This window comes from Notechis scutatus, chromosome 1 (assembly GCF_049901735.1).
Source record: "Notechis scutatus isolate UNSWTSFEM ecotype Mainland chromosome 1, rNotScu1.2, whole genome shotgun sequence".
In the NCBI taxonomy this organism is placed as follows: domain Eukaryota; kingdom Metazoa; phylum Chordata; class Lepidosauria; order Squamata; family Elapidae; genus Notechis; species Notechis scutatus.
In genome coordinates, this window is record NC_142009.1 from 217,048,254 (window position 1) to 217,069,931 (window position 21,678).

Here is a 21,678-nt window from a genome sequence, read left to right on the forward strand (position 1 = left end):
CATTTTTAAATTTAGTAAGAAGTTATATACCTTCTTAATTAGGTTTTAATCAGAGTTCACCAGTGTCTTAACTTGATTTGTACTTCTTGATCAGGAAGAAGTACTTTCTTCTTAAGTTTCTTTAAAGTGGCCTCTTTGTATTCCATTTCCAAACCTGGGCCGAGAGCGGACGTTTCTCGGTCCCTTACTGCCCTCTACGGGTCAGCTTTCTCCTGCAGCCTGAAATCTTCGGCTTTTTCCTTTTGCAAACGGATTGCCACAGTGCTCACCTGCGCTTGCACCGAAGAAGCAACGAAAGGGAGTTTATCCAACTTTCTGCAAGCGCCCGTTCTCTTAGGGCACCAGAAGAGCCCCCCATTTTTTCCTCACACACACACCCTCCCCCTTTGGCCCAGGTCACGTTTGCACTCCCTGGAAATTGAGGAGGTCGGTTTTTAGGCATTTATTTGTCAAATTTATATGGCCGCCCCTGTCACACGAAAGTGATTCCGGGAGGCGTAATATAAATCCACTAATTAAGAACGTTCTGTAAAACTACTTTTTTTCTTCCAAAAAATAAAACAACAAAGTAAAGCAAGAGCGCGAAGGGGAAGTATGACATTAAAAAGAATGTAATAACGAGGTAAAGAGCAAGTCCCCAGGTTTGCTGGGGGAAACATGTTTTGAGGGTTTAAAAAAAAGGTTTGGGGCTAAACCTCCCCTCGGGAAGGACGATGTTCCAGAGGGAGGGGGGGTCCCAGCAGAAAAAGCCCGCCTCGGACGTCCTGCTGGATGGAAATTTTTCCCTCTCTGCCGGTCCTCCCGGGACAGGTAAAGGTAATCGGCCATAAACGGTTTAAACGCCGTTTTGCACCAGCAGTTAAATGCATTTAAGCTTTGCCCTTCACCATCCGCGTCGCACACGCACGCTGGAGGAGTGGAAATGAAACACCCCGGCGGCTTCTCCCTCTCTTTCCTCTTTCTGCCCTCGGGCACGCACCCGTCTATAAATCGGCCCGCGCCGCCATTCCTGGGTGGAAAAGAAAAAAAGAAAGAAAGAAAAAGAGGGATTAATTCCATATAGACGAAGCGAATCATTCCAGGGCGCAGAAGCGGGAAAAGGCAAATCGAGGCAACGACAGGAGAAATCTCCGTTGAGGATTAAAGCGGTGAGGTAAGCTCTATTTGTAATTGTAATATAGACAGATGCGCGTTAAATTCTCCAAACCGGGCGTTAGTTTGTTGGCTGCCTCTGGAAATCGCAACGTTTCGCAGTCGCCCAGGTTCGCCTTATAACTGGAAGGGGGGCTTGCGGGCGACAAAGTGCCGCGTTGAACTCTTCAAAAAGAGGAGAGTTGACATCAGCCCGTGTGGGGCAGGCGGCCCCCTTCGCTGGCTTGGCTCGCTGCTCCCTCCTTCCTTCTCCGTCTCCTCCCCTCCTGATGGAGAAGGTTGAAGCGATTCTGATAGGAGAGTGGACGGCTCCTTGGCTGGAAAAGGAGGGAGCGAGCGAGCGAGCGGGAGGAGGAGGAGGAGGACGGCGACTCCCGGGCGACTGCAGTTGGCGGTGGGATATTGCCCGCTCGCTCCGGGTTTTCGCCTCAGAGGGAACGTCAAAGGTGGCTACTGGGAGCACGCGGTCGCCGCCGGGACTTTCTTGCTTTTTCTTCGCTTCTTCTTTTTCTTCTCCTGCTCCTCAGCTCCGGTTTGAGAGGCTTTGGTTTCAAAAGATGTGCGGGTGAACAGTTGTGCGCCGTCGCCCGGGAGACATCACAAAGGGTGAGTTGCATGCCATCCCCTCTTGTCTGCGAGGGGGATGGGGGGTGGGAGCTCTCTCTCTCTCTCTTCTAACACCCCCCCCGAAAAAAAGTGGAGGAGGAAGTTGTAAAGTTTAGGAACTTGAGTTTGGGGGGGGGGGAGGAGGAGGAGGAAGGGAGGCGTAGTCTGTCGCTGGGAAAGGATGGAAGCGCAAAGCATTTTTGTCTGAAGCGCGACTTGGGCGAAAAAGGTGGCTGCCGTTTTTTGTTTTTTGTTTGTTCTTTCTTTGCTGGATGTTGTTGCGTCGCCTTTTCTCTGGTCGGATCGTTGGGAACAAACAAAGGCGTCGGAGGAGGAAGGATGGAGGGATGGATCGGGTTTTTATTTTCCTTTTTTTTCTGAATGATTCCTGGGATGCGTTGTGATCCGCGGTCGCAACGCATCTGAGCAACGGGGCCCCGCGGCAAATTCCCCTTCGGGTTTAGGGGAAGGAAAAAAAACACACAAAAAGCTTTAGCAATGGTGATCTTGCAGCCGTTTTAAGACTCCCCAATCGCCGGCAGCTTGGTTAGCGCTGCCTAATTCCATTTAAATCGCAGGATTCTTTCTCCGTCCGTGAATTAGGGAAGGGCCGAGGGCGGGGGGGCTGCAAGCAGTAAGAAAGCTTGAGGGGATGCTGAGCAGAGAGAGGGGGGATGCCTTTGGGGAGAAAGGTCGGCTCTGAAGCAGAAGATTTTTGTTTTTTTGCTTTTGGGGTTTTTTATTTTTGGGGTTTTGTTGTGTTGTGTTCGGATGGTAATTTGCCTTTGTGGTAGGGCTGGCCCCATTAACTTTCTGCTCACGTCCTGATGAAGATCAAAAGCAGAGGGAAGCAGAGAAGCTTGCATGGTTCTCTGGTTTCATGCATTGTTGGAAATAAGAGGAAGGGGAATTGGAGTGTGTGTGTGTGTGGGGGGGAGAAATAAGAAAATACCTCAAATGGAGTCTAATACATTTAAGACCTGCACCACCTTCCTCTCCCACTCCACACATGCATAAACGTTCTCCTTCAATGGTCCAAATGCCTTTTTTATTTCCCTAACTCCTCACCTAAGAAATCTGTTGGTCTCCATTCCTGAACAGTTCCACTTCTGACTTGGTATGTCAACACACCATGCCTGGTGGTGGGCAGTTAAGAGCTTTCCAGTCTGGCAGAAAAAAATAAATAAATTGCTTTCCCCCCAAAGACTTAGTTGATTGGAGTGATGGGAGAGAAAATGGGAAGTTTGAGGCAACACAATTCTTGCTTTTTAAATTCTTAACATTTCATTGCTTTTGTGTCCTTCAGTCCCAGCCCTTGATTTTATTTTACTTTTTGTTTTCCTGAACAGGAGTGTCGAAACTGAATCTCTGTTCCAAATTAACCTCCTTTTTCTGTTTCTGATTGGAAAGTAAAAATCCCTCCTCCCACCCACCCAAACTATCCTCCTGTTCTCTTGTCATAGAGGGCAGGAAAGGCAGCTCTGAAGTTTGAGACAGAGGCTAGCTAACCTGGCTGAGCCCCTCTTTTGAAAGAATCCAACCTTGGCTGTTGAATGGGGACAGAGATCTTGGAAAGAAAAGCTCTTGATAGCTATGAGGGGGTGGACTTGATGAGGCTTTGTTCATCCTCACCGTTCCTTGTTAACTTGCTCCTTATGTCAGATCAATAAGGCAACCAAGGAAAAGTATTGCAGTTGCACACTGGAAGCGTGGGGTGGGAAGTGAAATCTGCTAATGCTCAAACAAATTACTCAGAGTTTTAAAATAGATGCAGCATCTATTTGAATCATTAGTTTTTCTTACTGACTCCCCCATGACAACTTTTCCCTCCCCTTTCAGATTGTTTTATGATTAATAGTCTCTGAAGAATAAACTAGTTCAGGGAGAGCTGTGTGTTCAGTCTTGCAGTGTGTGTTGCTGTAACAGAGAACAGCAGACCCCCCCAGTTCTGCTGTTCTCCCAGGTATCTTAGGCTGTGGTTGACCTTACATTCCTGCTAGGGTGCTTTGGCTCTGTCTTGAGGAATTCTAAAACAAGATTTTGAATAAGAGGTAGGAAACAGATTGGAAGATGATGTCTATTGCTATAGACATTCTGTGTTAAGAGTTGCTTTAAGGAATGTGCTTTTTAAAGGGGCAGCTCTTAGCTCCAAACATAAAATACCTCTAGTGGCAATGCTACTCTGCCTCAAGGTATTCACATGAAAGATAAAGGCTGCCGCTTCTGACAAGATTGTAAGCTTGATTTTTTTCAATTTAAGTTTTTAGCCAATAGTCATCTGTTTTCTTGTATATCACCATAGCATTTATAGATGTGTACATTTTATGAAGCAAGATGAATGGTTGACTAGTTTATAGCTTGATTTAAAAGCTTTTTTCTTAATGTTTTGTTTAGTCTTTTGTGTAGCTTTTTTTTTTAAAGTTGCATACCTCTTGATCCCTATTGCAAAGGTTGTGTGAGTTATAAAGTTTATTTTTTGATGGTGGTATCATAGTCACTGCAAACATTATTTGGGAGTGCTAGCATCTTTTAACAGGAGTGTATGTGCATCTTTGTGTTTGTACTTCAGTTACAACTTTAGACAATATCTGAACATATTTTTTCCCCTCAATCTTGTTTTTGATTTTGAAGGAAGACAGTTTTGCTTTTTGGGAATACAGTGTGCTTCCTGAGAACTCTTAACTCTCCTTACTGGAAGTATTATTTTTCTGGCTGGGGAATTCTGGGAGTTGAAATTCAGACTTCTTAGAGTTGCTGACACTGGAATTTGGATTTTATGGATGTCGAAACAAGTTTGCAAATATTATACTAGGAGATGAGGATTCTTTGGGTCTTAGGGCAACTTTGGCCTCATGTTCATAACATACCTGCCGACAGTTCTATAATATAAGGTACAAGGTTGATAGTTGAATGTTAATCTGTTCAGGTGACTGTACTGGGATGGTCTTTCAGGAAGGTTTCTGTAGTTTTCAGGGCATTCAATAAATCTACTTTTGCTCAGTCTTTGCAATTAACAATAAATGAGTGCTACAGACTCATAATCTGGTAAAAGTGCTTTGACATATAACTAGTGCTAAAGGGATTGTTCGTCATAGGTTTGTGTGTGGTATTTACTGTTTTCTTTAAATGTGAGTATGGGTGGAGAACTTGTGACCTCAGGCACATTGGTTCATACCATCAAATGCTGAGAATAAAATTCAGTGTTCTCTGGTTGGCCACAGGTTTCTTGTGTCTGATGTAACTGTTCAAACCTGGAGAAAATGCATTTGTTTGAGTAGTGGCGATAATGAACTTAATATGATTGTGGAAGAAATAGTGGTTTGAGTGAATTCTAATCCTGTTCAAGACATTGAAGTGAGACAAGCTTAGAATTGAAAGCACCACCTAGTACAGAAGTAAATACCATTATAGTCCATGGGACTTCATTCCAGGTATACAAGCATCAATTACTTGGTGTTGCAATTGATGCTTGTATACATTATTGCATTTAGCCAATCCCCCCTTGCGTCAGTGGAGAGGATTAGCTAAATGCAGTAATGAAACTCTTGCACAATGTTCTAATTTATAGTGGGATCTTTGGTTGCAATGAGCAGAGAGATGGGACTTCATCCGGAACTACAATGACAAAGGATAAAAATCTTTCATATCTAGGTTTAACTGTGACTCGAGATTCTCAGAATTGTGGTTTATTATCCCTTTCTGCAGTTTTGGCATGGCTTCACATTTTGTTCAATACGTTTCTGGGGATTTGCACAACTAAGGAAAAGTTTGAATGTAAGCCTCAGCTGTTGGCTTCACTTGACATAAGGGGGCAGTATCAAACAGTGCCTTGGCAATCTGTACATGTCGATACGTGCATTTTCTTTTAAGTCTTGAAAGATGTGTAATTCTTATCCTCAGTTTATGATTTTGAGACAGTCTAATTTGTGGAAATGGTTTCTTTTAAAATAATACTGTTTGCCTGATGCAAAGTTGCTCGGAAAAGAAAAAAAATCATTTTTTAAAAAAGAAAAAAAACCCAGCTAATTACAGAGTGGAATTTTTTCCCCTGCTAAATGATTTTGTAGCAAGTTTTAAATTCTGTCATGGATGCATTCTTGCTGAAAGCTAATATCATTTGGTTTGTAGCCTGATTAAAAATTAGTCCTTTATTGTCTAACATAGTAAGGTAAGGAAGATGTAGTGTAGACTCTTGTTTCATTCATCCTGACTTAGGATGGACTGAACTACAAACCAGTCAAGCCAGAGGACTTTCCAGTTAAAGCACTTTCTACTTTTATGCCTACTCACCTAGGAGTAAGTACCACTGGATTTTCCACACAAGGAAGAGAGAGAAGGCTGATGTTAAAAATAGCTATGGTTGAATGTTTAGATTATATTTAGCATATCCAAAACAAAAGTCCTTAATGTGGTCTGTAAATGCCTTTCAAGTAATTCTCACCTTTTTGAATTTGGAAAGTGAAATGACCATTTTTGCTCTTTAGAGCTTTTTTCCTGAGCTCATTTCAGTCTATTGAGATGTGAGTAATCAGGCACAGAGATTTTGTGTGCCCCATCTGAAAAGTATTACAATTCCCCTTTTACCAATAAATTAAAATAAGGAGGAGAACATCTTTTTAAATTTTGCAAGCAACACATTTTATAGGGCACAAGTTAGAAAAAACAGAAGGGTAGATAGAATAAATGTATCAGCAGAATGTTTTGGAATGCAAAGCTAAACTTTTGTTAAAAAAATGTTTTTTCAGGCAAGGGCCCAATAATTTCAGGTGACTTTATAATTTGTGCCAAAAGATTCTTCACCTCCCCTCCCAAATGGGGCCTCAGTGTTTTAAATAATGTAAAATAATGTATCTTTAACTCTCATATATTGACAATAATAAGAGAAGCTTTACATAGATGTTTTATTTATTTATTTCTATTATTTGAGGAACAAACTTTTATGGATACAAACTTGTACTTGGTACTTGAATTTCTTTAATCAGATTAAAGGCACATAATAAATAAATTGTAATAACCAAAATGTAAATTTATGTATTGATTTTCCTCCCCACCATAATGTCCTAGACCAGGGTTGTCAAACTTGCGGCCTGCGGGCCGGATGCGTCACATGCTGGCCACATCCACGCCCAGTTTAGCAAAGGGAAAAAAGTTACAATACGTCATGTGACACCACCGTGATGATGCAAGTTTGACACCCTTGTCCTAGACCATTAATTAACTTGTCTCAGTGAATTTGAGGGCCATCTCTTTATGGTGAGTTTAAAAAAGCAATGGTTTTTCTTTTCTTTTCCCCCCCATTTGGCTAAGGTCAAGTTGTAATATCTTTTAGAACAACTTTACTGCAGTTATATTACAAGTAATTCTTGCTTACCCATTGCTCATTCAACAACCATTCAAAGTTATGACAGTGCTGGTAAAGAAGATTTACAACTGGCTCTATCACGGCTGTTGCAATGCCCCAGAGTCGTATGATTGTAATTGGGACACTTGGCAACCATTTCACAAATATAATGGTCATGTCTTCCTATGGTCATGTGGGTACTTTCACAGCTGATTTCTGACAAGCAGAGTCAATGGGGAAGCTGGCAAGAAGTTGCAAGTTGTGGTCACCTGGTGTCATGCTTAATGACAATGCATGATTTTCTTAACAAGGCAGACCTGATGTCATAAATTGGGTGCAGTCACATGATGATCGGCATTGCTTAGTGATGGAGTTGCTGATCCCAATTATAGTCAGTAAGTGAGGACTACTGTTCTGAGCTTATATTTTAAAATGAGTTCAACTTAGCTACATAGCCTTAGCATGGCACATATTAAGTAGTGCAAACACTTGTTTCTGTTTGGGTTATGGCTGTACTTATCCAAATTATTTGGGAACATGGCATTTCATAACTGTCTGTTTTAGATTTCACTTTAGTTTGCTAGGCTGGCCTTCATAATCGTTTCCTGCTCTGAATGTTTTGGGGCTGCATCTTCAAAAATTCCCAATAATCATGGTAATATTGTTTGGGGAATACTGGAGATTGCAGTTCTAGCTATACATCTGCAGGTTTTCATGGAGATTGGATTCTGGTTAACTTATGGGGCACTGTGTGATACCTTTAATTCCAGATGTGGTGAGAGTCTAGAACTGAATCCAGCTTAAAAGCAGTATACCATAGAATGAAATCACCTTCAAATGGAGGTACTTTACCAGAATCTACTCTTAAATAAACGCTAGTTATAGACTGAAAAATGTGACAGCAATACACAATCTTACTTTGTGTTTTGTTTCTTAAAAATAAGAGTGCTAATTCCTTGAAGGAGTTTTTCTTCTCAGTTATCAGGTGTGTTCTCGTTTATCACATCTGTTAACACTATCTGTGCTTGTAACTGCTGAAACCTACTTCTGAATCCATATAATGAAGTTTCATATATGGCAACAGTTATATAAAAAGTGTGCCACTTCTTTAAGTTTCAGGATACTTTCATGTGAAAACGGAACGTTTGTTTCTCAAAAAATGTATTTTTCTGTTTTCTTCAGAATTATTTTTAAGAACTTCACAGAATCTTGCGCTAGAAATTGGCACTAGAAAATGTAGTTAGAATTTCTATGAAAAGTAGCTTTTGGGAATTGATAATACAATTTTTATACAGTAGAGAAATTTACATAGAAAAGCTCCATATGTTATGGCAGTTTCAAGTGAATCTGATTAAAATTTCCAAATGCACCTTTTAAAAACTGGAACGCTACTTTACTAACTGGGGCAAGAAAATGCTTTGAATTAAATATTGATTTCTTCGTCCTTATGGGAAGCCAAGGAAGAGGACAAAAAGCAGCCCTTTTTGGCACAGGGAACACCTGGAAAAGTTCAAGGCCTGCTTTTGCAAAGCAACAGAACGACCTGTTCTGAGCTTATATGCATTTATTAATTCATGCATTTTTCACAGTTAATGATCCTGTAAGACCCAAAGCAATATACAGCCAATAGTTCTCACACTGGTTTGTACTCCCATGGCTGCGGACCGCACATACCTTTCTCGCCAATTCATGTTCTATTTTGTCATGCTAGCATACTTCCAATATGTTTTCATTTAGTATTCTCTCCAGTATGTTCCTAATGCTTCTCTTGCAGAGATGTGTGATGTTTTTCTCCCTCTTTATGTGGGATCTAGAGATTTGGGAACAAAATTCGTACAACTCTTGCATCTGTTTTCTTTTGGTGTGAAGAAATGATAGCTGTAGCTCATGGTTGTCCAACCTTTTGGCTTGCCTGGGCCTCATTGAGTGAAAAGGAGTTGTCTTGGGCCACCTACCAAATACAGTTAATATATACAACCTTCTTTATTTTTTAAATATTTTTTTATTATCTTGTGGAACCATTCTACCAGCTGTCCAGGGCCACATGCAGTTTGTAGACCGTGGGTTGGAAACGCCTGCTCTATTTCATTGTTATTGTAGACTCTCATACACATTTACTGAATATATAAATATGTAACATTTTTCAACTGTGAATATTGGGGTGTGTACCGCTTCAGGTTTGAAGGCAAAAAGATATTTGTTTCCAGTACTTGTCTGCAACGCTGTAAACCTAATTTATCTTTTGACATGATCTGACCCTGGAAAAAGAAACAGATGCTTTTAGAAAGTTGTTAATAGATGATCTGATCGCCTTTTTGGTCTGAAGTGCTGCAGAGCCCTAACATGGTGGTGTCTGCTGCATAGAAAGAAGCAGCATGAGTGAGCTCATTGGCTTCCTGTCTCATCCTATATTCTTAGGATCTTATTAAAGCATAATGATATGGTGAGCAATTACCTGATCATTTAAATCTGTACTTCATTGAATAGCTGGAGTTCCTCCTATAATTATTCCACAATTGCTGATGTTGGGGGAAAAAGGATATAGCAACCCATGCTATGAGGTCCTACAGGTCATATTTTTGTTTCAAACGCTGCTGCTTTCTAATTTTCATTTTCCTGATTTACTGCTTGTCTGCCTCTCTGGAGGTATTGCAGTGTGGTACTGCTGTCCTTGCAAGTTATTGTATATCAAAATATATGCATGTTGCACTTGGGACCACAGCATCTAGTTAGAATTTCAAGCGTCACTTTTGTTGTGGATTTATATCCAATTTATCTAAGCAAAAATTCTACAACTCTGTTTAAATGCAAGCTGCACACACTGTACTGAGTCATTGTAAGCTTTACCTCTAGCTTATGACAAATGGCGACATTACTTCTTCCTCCAAGGTTGACAGTAATATCCCATAAATGTATTCCCGTTTGGTTCCCTGCTGCCTGCTGCCAATTGGTTTCTCTGCAATTGACTGTTGACTTACTGCATTCAAAGGTAATTATCTTTTTCGACCTCAGGTGTGTTCATTGCTTCATTTACCTTTTGGACAGTCCTCGTAAGCAGCTAGATGAACTGCAAAATTTTCCGAATTATATGTGGTGCTCGTGGATTGCTGAGATAAGAAAGACTGAAGGGTTGGGGCCCTTCAGATGCTGTTAATCTACAGTTCTCAGCATCTTCCCCTATGGGCAATGCTTGGTGGGGAGTTATAAATCTCCTTATTCTTCCCCTTTCCTCCTCTTCCTCCTTCTCTTAAAGGTTTAATACCTGGTGGATGGCATGAAGATTTGCCTTTTATTTTTTGATTGCTAATTGTGAAGATATCTCCTGTGATGGTGAAGTAATAGATGATGAATACGTATATCATATTGAGTCATATTGAATATTATTTGCCAATCATTCTCCTTTGCCCCTTTTGATTATCCAGGACTTCTCCTGCATCACATAAGAAATGTGCACCTCATTTTTATTGCATAGGTTTTGATACAAAAGTGTTAAGAGATGGATGAATTATATGAAGCATATAACAGATGGAAGATATAGAGTCATTTCTACCAGTGGAATCAACAAAGGCAGCTGGTAGATACAACAGTAAGAAGTATCGAGTTGGAATGACTTGAAACAAATTTAGATTTTAGATTTTTGAATAATGTTCTGTTATGAATATACTCTTATAGCACACAGCAATAATTCTTCAAAATATGTATTGATAGGACCACAAAACAAGTTACAGGTAGTCCTTAACTTTCAACTATTTATTTAGTGACTGTTTGAAGTTACAGTGACGCTGAAAAAAGTGATTTATGACTGGTTTTGGGACTTAGAACCTTTGCAGCATCCCCACAGTCATGGGATCAAAATTTGGGGACTTGGAAACCGGCATGTACTTATCACAGTTGCATTGTCCAGGGAGCCGTGGTGGCGCAGTACTGCAGGGCTAACTCACTGCTCACTCCTGGAGATCCTGAGTGGTTCAAGGTTGACTCAGCCTTCCATCCTTCTGAGGTGGGTAAAATGAGGAGCCAGATTGTTGGGGGCAATATGCTGACTCTGTAAACCACTTAGAGGGGGCTGTAAAGCACTATGAAGCAGTATATAAATCTTAAGTGCTATTGCTATTGCTATCATGTGGTCATCATTTATAATCTTCCCCGCTGGCTCCCCACATGGAAGGTCAATTGGGAAAGCCAAATTCATTTAATGACCGCATGATTCACTTAACATCTGCAGTGATTTGCTTAACTATGGTAAAAAATTCCTGAAATAGAGCAAAACTCACTTAAGAACTGCCTTCCTTAACGATGTTAATTTGGGTTCAATAGTTACCATAAGTTGAGGAATATCTTTATGTAATAATTAAATGTGTAAGAACTTTCTTCCTAAAAATGACTCAAGCCTCACCAAGTGCACTTTATGGTATCATCTTGTTTGAACCACATCTTTACCAAGTTCTTGCCAATTTGGGATAAATTCATCTTGGCTGATAATATCTGGCATGAATCTGCTGTTTTGATACATTTAGAATCCTATTCAATCCTTAGTATGTGATGTTGGAGACATAAAGTCATATCACTTCATATGCAGAAGACTGAAGTTTTCTTAAGAAAACCAGAGAAAGCATACGTTTTCTAAGTCCATAATGTTACAAGCAGTATTTTGATAACTATATCTGTGATGTACTTTACTCTCTTATTTATTTGTATATTATTTCATATATTAGCTTTCTTGAATTTTAGGGAAAAAATTGGAATGTTAAACTTTTGTATTTTTAAATCTTTTGCAATTTATTCTAGTAAAGCTGTTTGTAACAGCCTATTGCTAGTTACAAGTGAATTTACAGAGATGCCTTGTTAGCTCAGAAACTTATTACTTAGATAAATGACTTTCCTTCCATCAATTATGGCATTTGGCCACAGTTAGAGAAAGGTTCCTGCCCACCTAGCCATTCGAAAGCATGCAAATGCAAATAGATTAATAGGTACTACTTTGGTGGGAAGGTCACAGTGTTCTATGCACCTTTCTATGCACACGATCACAGAAATTGTCTTCGGACAGCACTGGCTCCTTTGTCCAAGAAATGGAGATGAGCACTGTGCCCTAGAGTCAGACATGACTGATCAGAGAAATTTTTACCTTCGCCTAGAGAAAGGTGAGGTGACTTAAGTCTTTTGATTTTAAGGTAAAGATGCCGTTGAGTCAAACTGGACTTCTGTGGCTACATGAAAGCATTTTTTCCCCTTGCTAACAGTACAGAGGTTTTTTTTTGCCTTTGTCTTCTTCCAAGATGTCTTTCTGGCTGACCCTGAATTCAAGTTCTGACTAGACTTGACTCTGCGTACCTTCTGAGCAGAGACAAGGTCACTCAAGTGCTGCCACCTGCTGAGAACCCCTCCCAAAAACAAGACTTATCATCCCCTTCTTTTTAGGGATGGCAAAATAGCCTATGATGTACAGTACGGCTTTTCTTTGGAAGATTTGCATATGCTTTTATATGCGGGAAGGTGCAGGGAGGCCTATCATATTTCATTTTTTTCTGTTCCGTTTAAAATGAACTACAAGGACATAAGAGACTCACAGGTAGCATGATTACTCACGGGCCAATCTGAGCACAAAGCAGTCCACTGTTGCGCCTGTGCAGATACACTTTTGCTTGATGTTTAATTTTCTTTGCCCAAGGATTAATTTTTTTATAAGTGGTAAGGGGATAATTGAAAATATAATCATTTGCCTGTGACTGTATTTGACTTCTTCTCCCTCACATTATTCTTTCCTCATACTATCAAATATAAAACTTCTCCCCATGTACTTATAGCATTGATGGGGTAAGGCTGTGTCGTGTGTGTGTGTGTGTGTACATACAGGTACGTATGTGCGCTTGAGGCTGTTGGCAAGCTCAAATCTTACCCTTCACTTAGGTACATAGTAAAACAATTAAAGGACTGGAGTGTAGCAATGTGATTTTTCTGCTGGAATCCTTGAGTAAAAGATGAGGATTTAGTAACTACTTGTCAAGCAGAGAGACGCAGATTAATTTTATTGTGTGGTTTCGTTTTTCCCAGATACCAGAACACCATGCTGAAGTTGCTTTACAAATGGCTTAGTAGTTCTTGCTATCTAAAAAAAGAGAGCAGCGTGATGCAATTTTTAAGTATTTTGACTTGTAACACATGCAGTATTTTTCCCTTGGAGTCTAATTTTTACATTGCTTTACATTGTAGTTTGTATATAGCTTGGCAGCGGAAAAATAAAACAGCATTGAAATGTTGTTTATATCTTAGAAATACTGAAGCATCTTCTACTTGGAATCAGCTTTTCACATCTATATATCTTTGAGTTGACTTATGAGCTAGGCTGTGCTGTGTTGCCTTTGAAAATTATGGTTTCATTATGCTAACATCATGCTAATGGCATTTGGTGTTTTTTTTTAAAAAAAACTTCATAGATACAGTTACTGATTTTTCATTTGGACACAATTTCTCTGTTAATAGTGCTATTGAGAAAACTAGAGCAAACTAAAGTGCAGAGTTTTAGCAATAGTGTACTGCCTTAAATTTTTGGTCAGGAAAAAAAAATAGTGGTAAGGCTCTTGTACTAGTGAGGCTTGAAACAACAGTGAATAAAGCAACACTTGGCTATGGCCTTGCTCATGGTCACTCATGTCTTAGTCACCTCCTGTCTAGATTATTGCAATGTTCCTTACCTGGAGCTGCCCTTAAAGACCATTTGGAAACTTCAACTGACCCAGAAAACAGCAGGATGCACAGTAATAGGTTTTCTCCCAAAACACTCTGATGTGCAAGCTGCACTGGCTTCCAGTTTCATTCTGCATGCAATTCAAGGTGATGATCATCTGCTTTAAAGCTCCACATCCATCCATCCATCCATTCATGTCATAGGGTCAGGTTATCTGCAAGACTGCCCTTCCCAAAGGATATCTATCACCGGTTCAGATAATGTGGGCACGTTCCTAGTCTCTTCCCCTAAATATTATCATCTGACTGGAGCTAGGAAGCATGTCTTTTCCCTGGCAGCTTCTGCCCTATGGAACACTCTGCCCCCAGGTATTTGGCACACCTCCACCCTTCAACCCTTCTGTATTCTGTATTCCAGCTTTGAAGATCTGGTGCCCCCAAGCACTGAGAGACGACTAATCATACATTACAATGGATTGGTGCCAGGTTTTTGTTGTGTTTAATGTTTTAATGTATTAATCAATTGAGTTTTACCATTTAAAAATGATTTTATATGCCTTTTAATTTTTGATTGGGAGCTGCCCAGAGTTGGTTTGAAAGAAGGGTAGCTATATAAACATTACAAACAAACGTTTTAAAAAATTGTAATATTGGTTCTTTGATGCAAATTCGAATCCCATGCTGAAAACCCACAATGCTTCTCTGTGCTTATAAAATGGAGAGTGTTACTTTTCTCAGGTGGGAATTCCTGTTCCATTTGGCAATAGCAATAGCACTTAGTGCTTTACAGCCCTATCTAAGCAGTTTTTACAGAGTCAGCATACTGCCCCCAACAATCTGGGTCCTCATTTTACTCACCTCTGAAGGATGGAAGGCTGAGTCATTTAGAAGGCCCTGGTGGAAAATAAATAAATAAACATGTTGCTTACACCAATGCTCCTATTTGTATTTAAAGCTATTCGAATAGGTAGTTAGAATCTAATGATAATGATTGTGCTTCTGTTTATCACTCTACTCAATCAGTAAATATACATCGATCCTGTATTCCTGAAGGGATTGTTTTGGAGGAGAGGTGTAGGTGATAAATTTTAAAGACTTTGAAAGGATTTTTCTGTTGAAACCCAAAGAACAGAGGAACTACCATGTTGTGGAATACACTGAGTCAGAAATGATTGACTTGACAAAGATAGTTTTCTCCATGTTTTTGTATGGAACAGGAATTAAATTGGATTTGTTCTTTTGAAATAGCGCCACATTGAAAGAATTTATACTGCTTGATAGAATGAATTCAGATATTTTGCTAGGTAAGAGCTCACATGCCATAAACAATGGTACATTGATCTGGACCTTAAATAACTAGTTTCCCTAGATCACACTTGCCTTTTAAAGTTTTTCATTGTTGAAATGGAAGACCTATTGTTGCATAAAAACGATTGACAAGCTTGTAACTCTCAGTATTTTGTTAGCCTGCTACCTTCCTGTCTTTGACAGAAGTGCATAGATCCTAAATGTGTTACCATCTTCAATCTGGGAGACAGGAATGAATAAGAAAAGGAAATCTAAAACTTCTCCTTTTATGGGTGATGTTGTAAAAAGGCTCATGGGATTTGAAGTATGACTGGACATCAATCCTGTAACCTCTCTCCTGCCTACTCCGAGATTGTCAGATGAGGCTGCTGTATTCTGTGAACAATCAAGAAATATTTCCAATCAAATAGTCTTTTTCTCTGGAGGAATCCCCACAGCAGTAGCCCAGCAGATGAAAAAGATCCTAAAGTGAAATGCATTGTTTATTCATAAACTTGCCATATGTCATTTAATCTCTGCCAGGTTTATGCTGCTTGCATCAGGCACAAGAAGATTTGTGCATTAAAAAGCAGATAAATTATAACCTACATTGCAGGTCCCACATAGTCATGTTTGATTTAAAAAAAAAAAGGGACTTCTCAAGAGAAAGTGGAAAGGCAAGATCCCTTCAGAAAGCTTGGTATTATTTAAAACCATGACAATAAGAGGTTCAGACACAGTGTATCACCAAAATTAGGAATATGGCCCCAAAGTCTAAGAAGAGAGGGTTCATGGTTGATTAATATATGTAGTGAGTTTGTATCAGTTGCCAAGCATTGAGTTTGTTAAGTGAGTTGGTATCAGTTGCCAAGCATTCAAATGTAAATCACATAACCATGGGGATGCTGCAATGGTCATAAGTGTGAAAAATGGTCATAAGTCACTTTTTTCAGTGCTGTTATAACTTCAGATGGTGACTAAGTGAATTGTTGCAAGTTGTACTGTGAAAGGAGTTGTTAAGATCAAACAAGAACCATTTACAAAATGGAAGATTACCTAACCTAGCATAATGGGCTGTAAGAATAACCTTGAGCAACGGGAGGAAGCCCCACAATCTAGACTCAGATTGTGATGAAAGATAAAAGTCAGATAAAACAAATTTGAGTCCAAAACACAAATGTAATTTTGAGAAAATGTCTCAGACCTGACCCTTCCTGGTATTCGTAAAGGTAAGGCAGAGAGGAGTGAGAGGCTCAGACTTGCAAGTTTCTATTAGTGTAACCCTATAATAAAAACAGTATTTATAATGTTTTGCTAGTCTGGTCTACCTCAAAGGACTGACATCTAATCAAGAAAATCAATGACTGGCAAAAGAAATTCAAAGAGACAGAGAGGGAGGCAAATAATAATAATAAATCTAAGCAGTATATGGCCAAAACTGTGAAGATAGATAATGGCTGTGGCTTCTTTGGGTGGAGTCAAAAGTGTGCTAAGAGGAGAAAATGAAATTACAGAGGAGCTGAATGAATTCTTCGTTTCCATCTTCATAAGAGAAAGATTGAGAGATCTGTGCGCTTGAGCTCCTTGTTAAGTTTGGGAAATAATGGAGACCAGACATCTGACCAGTGACTTCAACTCTTTAATAATCGTAAATAGAACAGAACAGAGCAAGGCTATGGGCAACAGCAACCCTTTTATAGGGTTATCTGCTACCTTATTAACCAATGACATGTGCCATAAGTTCAAACTTATAACCAATGAGAAGTGTCCAAATAGTGGCCAATCAGGGACTACTTATGGACCAATCCCTAGTTGTTGTATAAGGGCCAATCAGGTGTGCAGGTTTCCAAACCCTGATTTGCATTTATGTTAGTAACTTTTATTGATTCACAACACCCCTCCCCCTTGGGTTCCGTTTGAGGGGAGCTGTAATAAAATCCTCAAGATAGACAGGCCGTTTGGTCTGTCTGGATGATTTCCGTGGCTCCACCGGTTTTGGTCTAAGGTCCGGTTCCGGTGGAGCGTTTGGATGATCTTTATTAAATTCAGTTTCGCTGCACGGTGATTCCGTGCTGCTTCCACTGTGGTTGTCTCTGCTACTCCGTGTTTCTTCGGGTTTTGCAGTTCGGTTTCCCGTATTAAAGTTCCCTGAAAAATTCAACTCCCTCCCCACTTCAAGTTCCAGTGTTTCGCTGGGCCGTAGGGTTTCTGTTGGCCCGCTATTTGTCATATCAAAGTCAATTTCCTTGATATTTCCTCCCCCTTGAGTTGGTGAACCCGGGGAGTCATGGGTGCTGGGTGGTAATCTCGATCGGAGTTGGTCTATGTGGCGTTTCCACACCCTCCCATCGTCCGTTAGCAGGCGGTAAGATCTAGGCCCGGTAAGGTGGGTAACGGTTGCGGGTATCCATAACGGGTCGCCGGAAAAGTTTTTGGCAAAGATTAAATCGCCTACCTTAAATTCCCGGCATTTGCTGCTGGAGCCGAAGGGCTTTTCCGGTGCGAATGCGGGGTGGAGCCGGTCAAGGTGCGATCGTAGTTTCCGCCCCATAAGAAGTTCAGCGGGCGTTTTGTTGGTCATGCTGTGGGGCGTGATGTGCTGCAACAAGAGAATTCGATTGATTTTCTCGTCGATGTTGCCAAATTCCATTTTGTGAAGGGTCTTTTTTACAAATTGTACCATGCGTTCTGCACGTCCATTCGCCGCAGGGTGCGCGGGCGAGGTTAGCGCATGGCGGATGCCTCGATCAGCAAGAAATTGTTCAAAGGGTAATGCAGTAAACTGTGGGCCGTTGTCCGAGACCAACACGTCCGGAAACCCGTGTGTGGCAAATAGTCTGTTTAATTTATTGATGACTGAGTCCATTGTAGTTGTATTCATTCGATGAATCTCGAGCCAGTTTGAATAGGCGTCGACAGTAATAAGGAAAGTGTGTCCTTTGGTAGGCCCCGCAAAGTCAATATGAATACGGGACCAAGGTCCCCTCGGAGTTTCCCATTCGGTTGGGCTTGCTTTAGGCGGGGCGTTGCTGACGTCCTGGCAACGTTGACAAGTAGCGACCCAGGCCTCGATTCTTTTGTCGATTCCCGTCCACCAAGCGTAGCTGCGTGCGAGTGCTTTCATCCGCACGATACCCGGATGTCCCTCATGCAATACCGCCAAAACAGTTTGTTGCAATTTGCCAGGGATTACGACTCGATCGCCCCACAAGATACAGCCTTTTTGGGAAAACAGTTCGGTTTGGCGGGCTTTGAAAGGCGCCCATTCCGGTGCTATTTGGTCCGTCGGCCACCCCCGTTCAACCCAGCGCAGGATGTGTTGCAGAACTGGGTCACATTTCGTTTCAAAGGCAATGTCTCTAGCCGTCAATGGTGGTGCATGTAGAGCTTCGATCTGTAGTGTTGAGATGGTTGGGGCTGGATCTACAACAGAGTCTGGGAGCGGTGTTCTGCTCAATGCATCAGCGTGGAGAATTGATTTCCCCGGGCGATGTTGCAAGGTGTAGTTGTAGGCCGCCAAGAATTCAGACCAATGGGTCATTCTGGGGGACAATATATACGGGGTTGGTTTATTACCCGCAATGATCCCCAGTAGCGGTTTATGATCAGTAATTATCGTAAACGCACGGCCATAAACATATTCATGAAATCTTTTAACTGCAGCCACAATAGCTAAAGCTTCCTTGTCCAGCTGACTATAATTTCTTTCAGCTTTAGCTAGGGTTCGCGAAAAAAACGCGATGGGGGCTTCCACTCCATTTGGTAATACGTGGGCCAGAATTGCCCCAACCCCAAAAGGTGATGCGTCACACGTGATAGTGAGCGGAAGAGTCTCGTTGTACTGCATAAGTACAGAATCAGAAGTTAGCAATTTCTTTACTTGTTGGAAAGCACATTGTTCCCGTTGTCCCCAAACCCACGTTGCTTTTTTGTCTAATAGTCTATGCAATGGTTCTGCTACCGTTGCTTTGTGGGGTAAAAAGACATTATAGAAATTGATAAGTCCAAGGAACGCCTGTAGGTCTGCCTTGTTCCTTGGAGTGGGGGGCCTTTTTAATCGCCCTTAATTTGTCTTCGGTGGGATGGATTCCTTGGCTGTCCAGGAGGTATCCCAAAAATTCTACTTTTTCGGTACATAACTGGCATTTATCTTTTTAACTCTGAGGCTCATGCTTTTGGAATCTTCGTAAAACCTCTCTGAGTCGCTTTTCTAGGATGTCTTTGTTAGGGGCGGCAATGAGTACATCGTCGAAATATGGTACGACCCTCTGATCCCTTGTAACAACCTTTCCATTAAACTCTGAAAGATTCCGGGGCAACGCTTACCCCGAACTGGAGCCGGTTGCATTTAAATGCGCCCCTATGCGTTACGATAGTTTGCGCTCTGCCGTGGTAGGATCTACAGGCAATTGCTGATACGCCTGGGCTAGATCTAGTTTAGCGAAAACTTTCCCGCCACCCAGGAATGGAGCAAGTGTTGTACTACCGCCACTGGATATGCACTTTGCTGTAGTGCGTGGTTTAAGGTGGCCCGGTAGTCTCCGCAAATTCTCAGTGACCCATCAGGCTTGATAGGCGTCACTATAGGGGTTTCCCAGCGGGCGTGGTCGGTGGGTTCCAGCACGCCCTGCGCTATTAGCTTATCGAGTTGTTCGTCGATTTTAGGCTTCAAGGCGAATGGCACCCGACGTGGCTTAAGGCGGATGGGTGCTATCTCAGGGTTCAAGTTAAACGAGATCGGGGTCCCCTTGTACTTGCCTAGTCCGTTCGCGAAAACGTCTTGGAATTCTTGCACGAGTGCTTCCTCCCAATCGTTGCTCTCGGCTCGGTGGACTCCGGCTACAGTAATTCCGAGCGGCCTGAACCATTGAAGGCCTAAAAGACTAGGCCTGTCGCGGTCCACGACAGTCAGTGGCAGAGCGACAGTACGGTCCTTGAAAGAGATCTGGAATCTGCGGGACCCGACGACGGGAATTCGGTTGCCCTGATAGTCTTTGAGTATAACCCTTTGAGGGTTAAGGTCTTGGCGGCGAATCGTTGGAATGAGCTGTTGGAGCGTTTTCCACGACACCATCGAGAGGGAAGATCCCGAGTCTACCTCCATCACGCAAGGTTTGTTTTCGATGGCGACCTTTACTCGGATTTTCCCGGCATCAAGGGATGTAGCGTGGCCAATGGTGATTGTTTGGTGGGTCTCTTCCCGCCTGGTTTCTTCACGCCTGGTGGAAGTGGTGGACGGCTTGTTTCTGTAGGAGTGGTTTCCCCATTGGTGGTTCAGTTTTTCTCGGTGTGTGCTGAAGAATCCTGAAGATTGGCATTCGCCTGTCGGGTTTGGAGTTTTGTTTGCTTCTGCAAACCTTTGCGATGTGACCTCGTCTCCCGCAATTTCGCAGAGTGCGCGAGGAATTTGCAGTTGGATCGTGGGTGATTAGCCCCACATCCTGCACACGGTCGGAATGAGGGTTATGTGAACTGGTCTCGCCCGCTCGAGTCGGTTGACCTCTTCCTCATCGCTTTCTGATGGGGATTCTAGGTCTTCGTGGTGAGTCGATACCGGGTGTCTCTCTGAGCGAGGCGAGGTATCATTGGCGAGTTTACGTAGCGGTGCGTTGGTGCAGCGCATTCGGCTGCCGACTTCTTGGTCGCCTCCGCTGCCGAGGCTTCTTTAAGGGCATCGTTGAGGCTGATGTCCCCTTAGCCATAATTTTGCTCTGGATCGTGCCGTCTTCTAGGCCCAGAACCAGGCGGTCCCGGAGGGCTTCTTCTAAGTCGGCGAATCTGCAGAGGCCTCCAAGGTTGCGGAGGTCCGCGATGTAATTGGCAAGGCTTTCGCCCTTCCGTTGGTCCCTCTGGTAATATTCGTGTCTTCTGACTAAGGTTGGCATGGTGGGCGCGTAGTGAGCCCGTAGTAAGGGCTCGAGGACGTCCCAGTCCATCTCTTTTACCTCTGCTGGCTTGGCAAGTGACTTTGCCATTTTAAACACGGTAGGCCCGCAGTGAGTTAGAAAGATAGCTCTTTTTTTTTGCCGGTTGTTGCATCTTTCAAATTGTTGGTCTCCAGAAACATCTGGAACCGGTCCATGTATGCCTCCCAGTCTTCGGTTTCTGGGTTGAATGGAGCGGGTGGTACGGCACCGCTGGCCATGTTGCTGTTGATGGTGCGTGTTCGACCACGTGCTCTGTTGGTTGCTCTGTAACTCAGTCAGCTCTTCGGTCTCCGTATCCCATCCTCGTCGCCAGTGTTAAGTTTGGGAAATAATGGAGACCAGACATCTGACCAGTGACTTCAACTCTTTAATAATCGTAAATAGAACAGAACAGAGCAAGGCTATGGGCAACAGCAACCCTTTTATAGGGTTATCTGCTACCTTATTAACCAATGACATGTGCCATAAGTTCAAACTTATAACCAATGAGAAGTGTCCAAATAGTGGCCAATCAGGGACTACTTATGGACCAATCCCTAGTTGTTGTATAAGGGCCAATCAGGTGTGCAGGTTTCCAAACCCTGATTTGCATTTATGTTAGTAACTTTTATTGATTCACAACACTCCTATTCTCAGGAAGGAAATCAAATGAATTGTGCCATATAGTGAGGAGAAGAA

The 21,678-nt window shown here is 42.0% G+C and overlaps 1 protein-coding gene across 4 annotated transcripts in view; it reads left to right on the forward strand.

Moving 5' to 3' along the window:
- The first annotated feature begins 883 nt into the window (after positions 1 to 883).
- SEMA5B (semaphorin 5B) overlaps positions 884 to 21,678 on the forward strand; it is a 487,556-nt gene continuing 466,761 nt past the window's right edge. For 2 of the 4 annotated variants that reach the window (XM_087950221.1, XM_087950219.1), the window contains exon 1: positions 1,342 to 1,758. The gene's annotated coding sequence lies outside the window, so the exon portion shown is untranslated. Of the gene's footprint in view, positions 1,154 to 1,337; positions 1,759 to 21,678 lie in introns of those variants that run through there. The other 2 variants (XM_087950222.1, XM_087950223.1) reach the window with 2 other exon arrangements.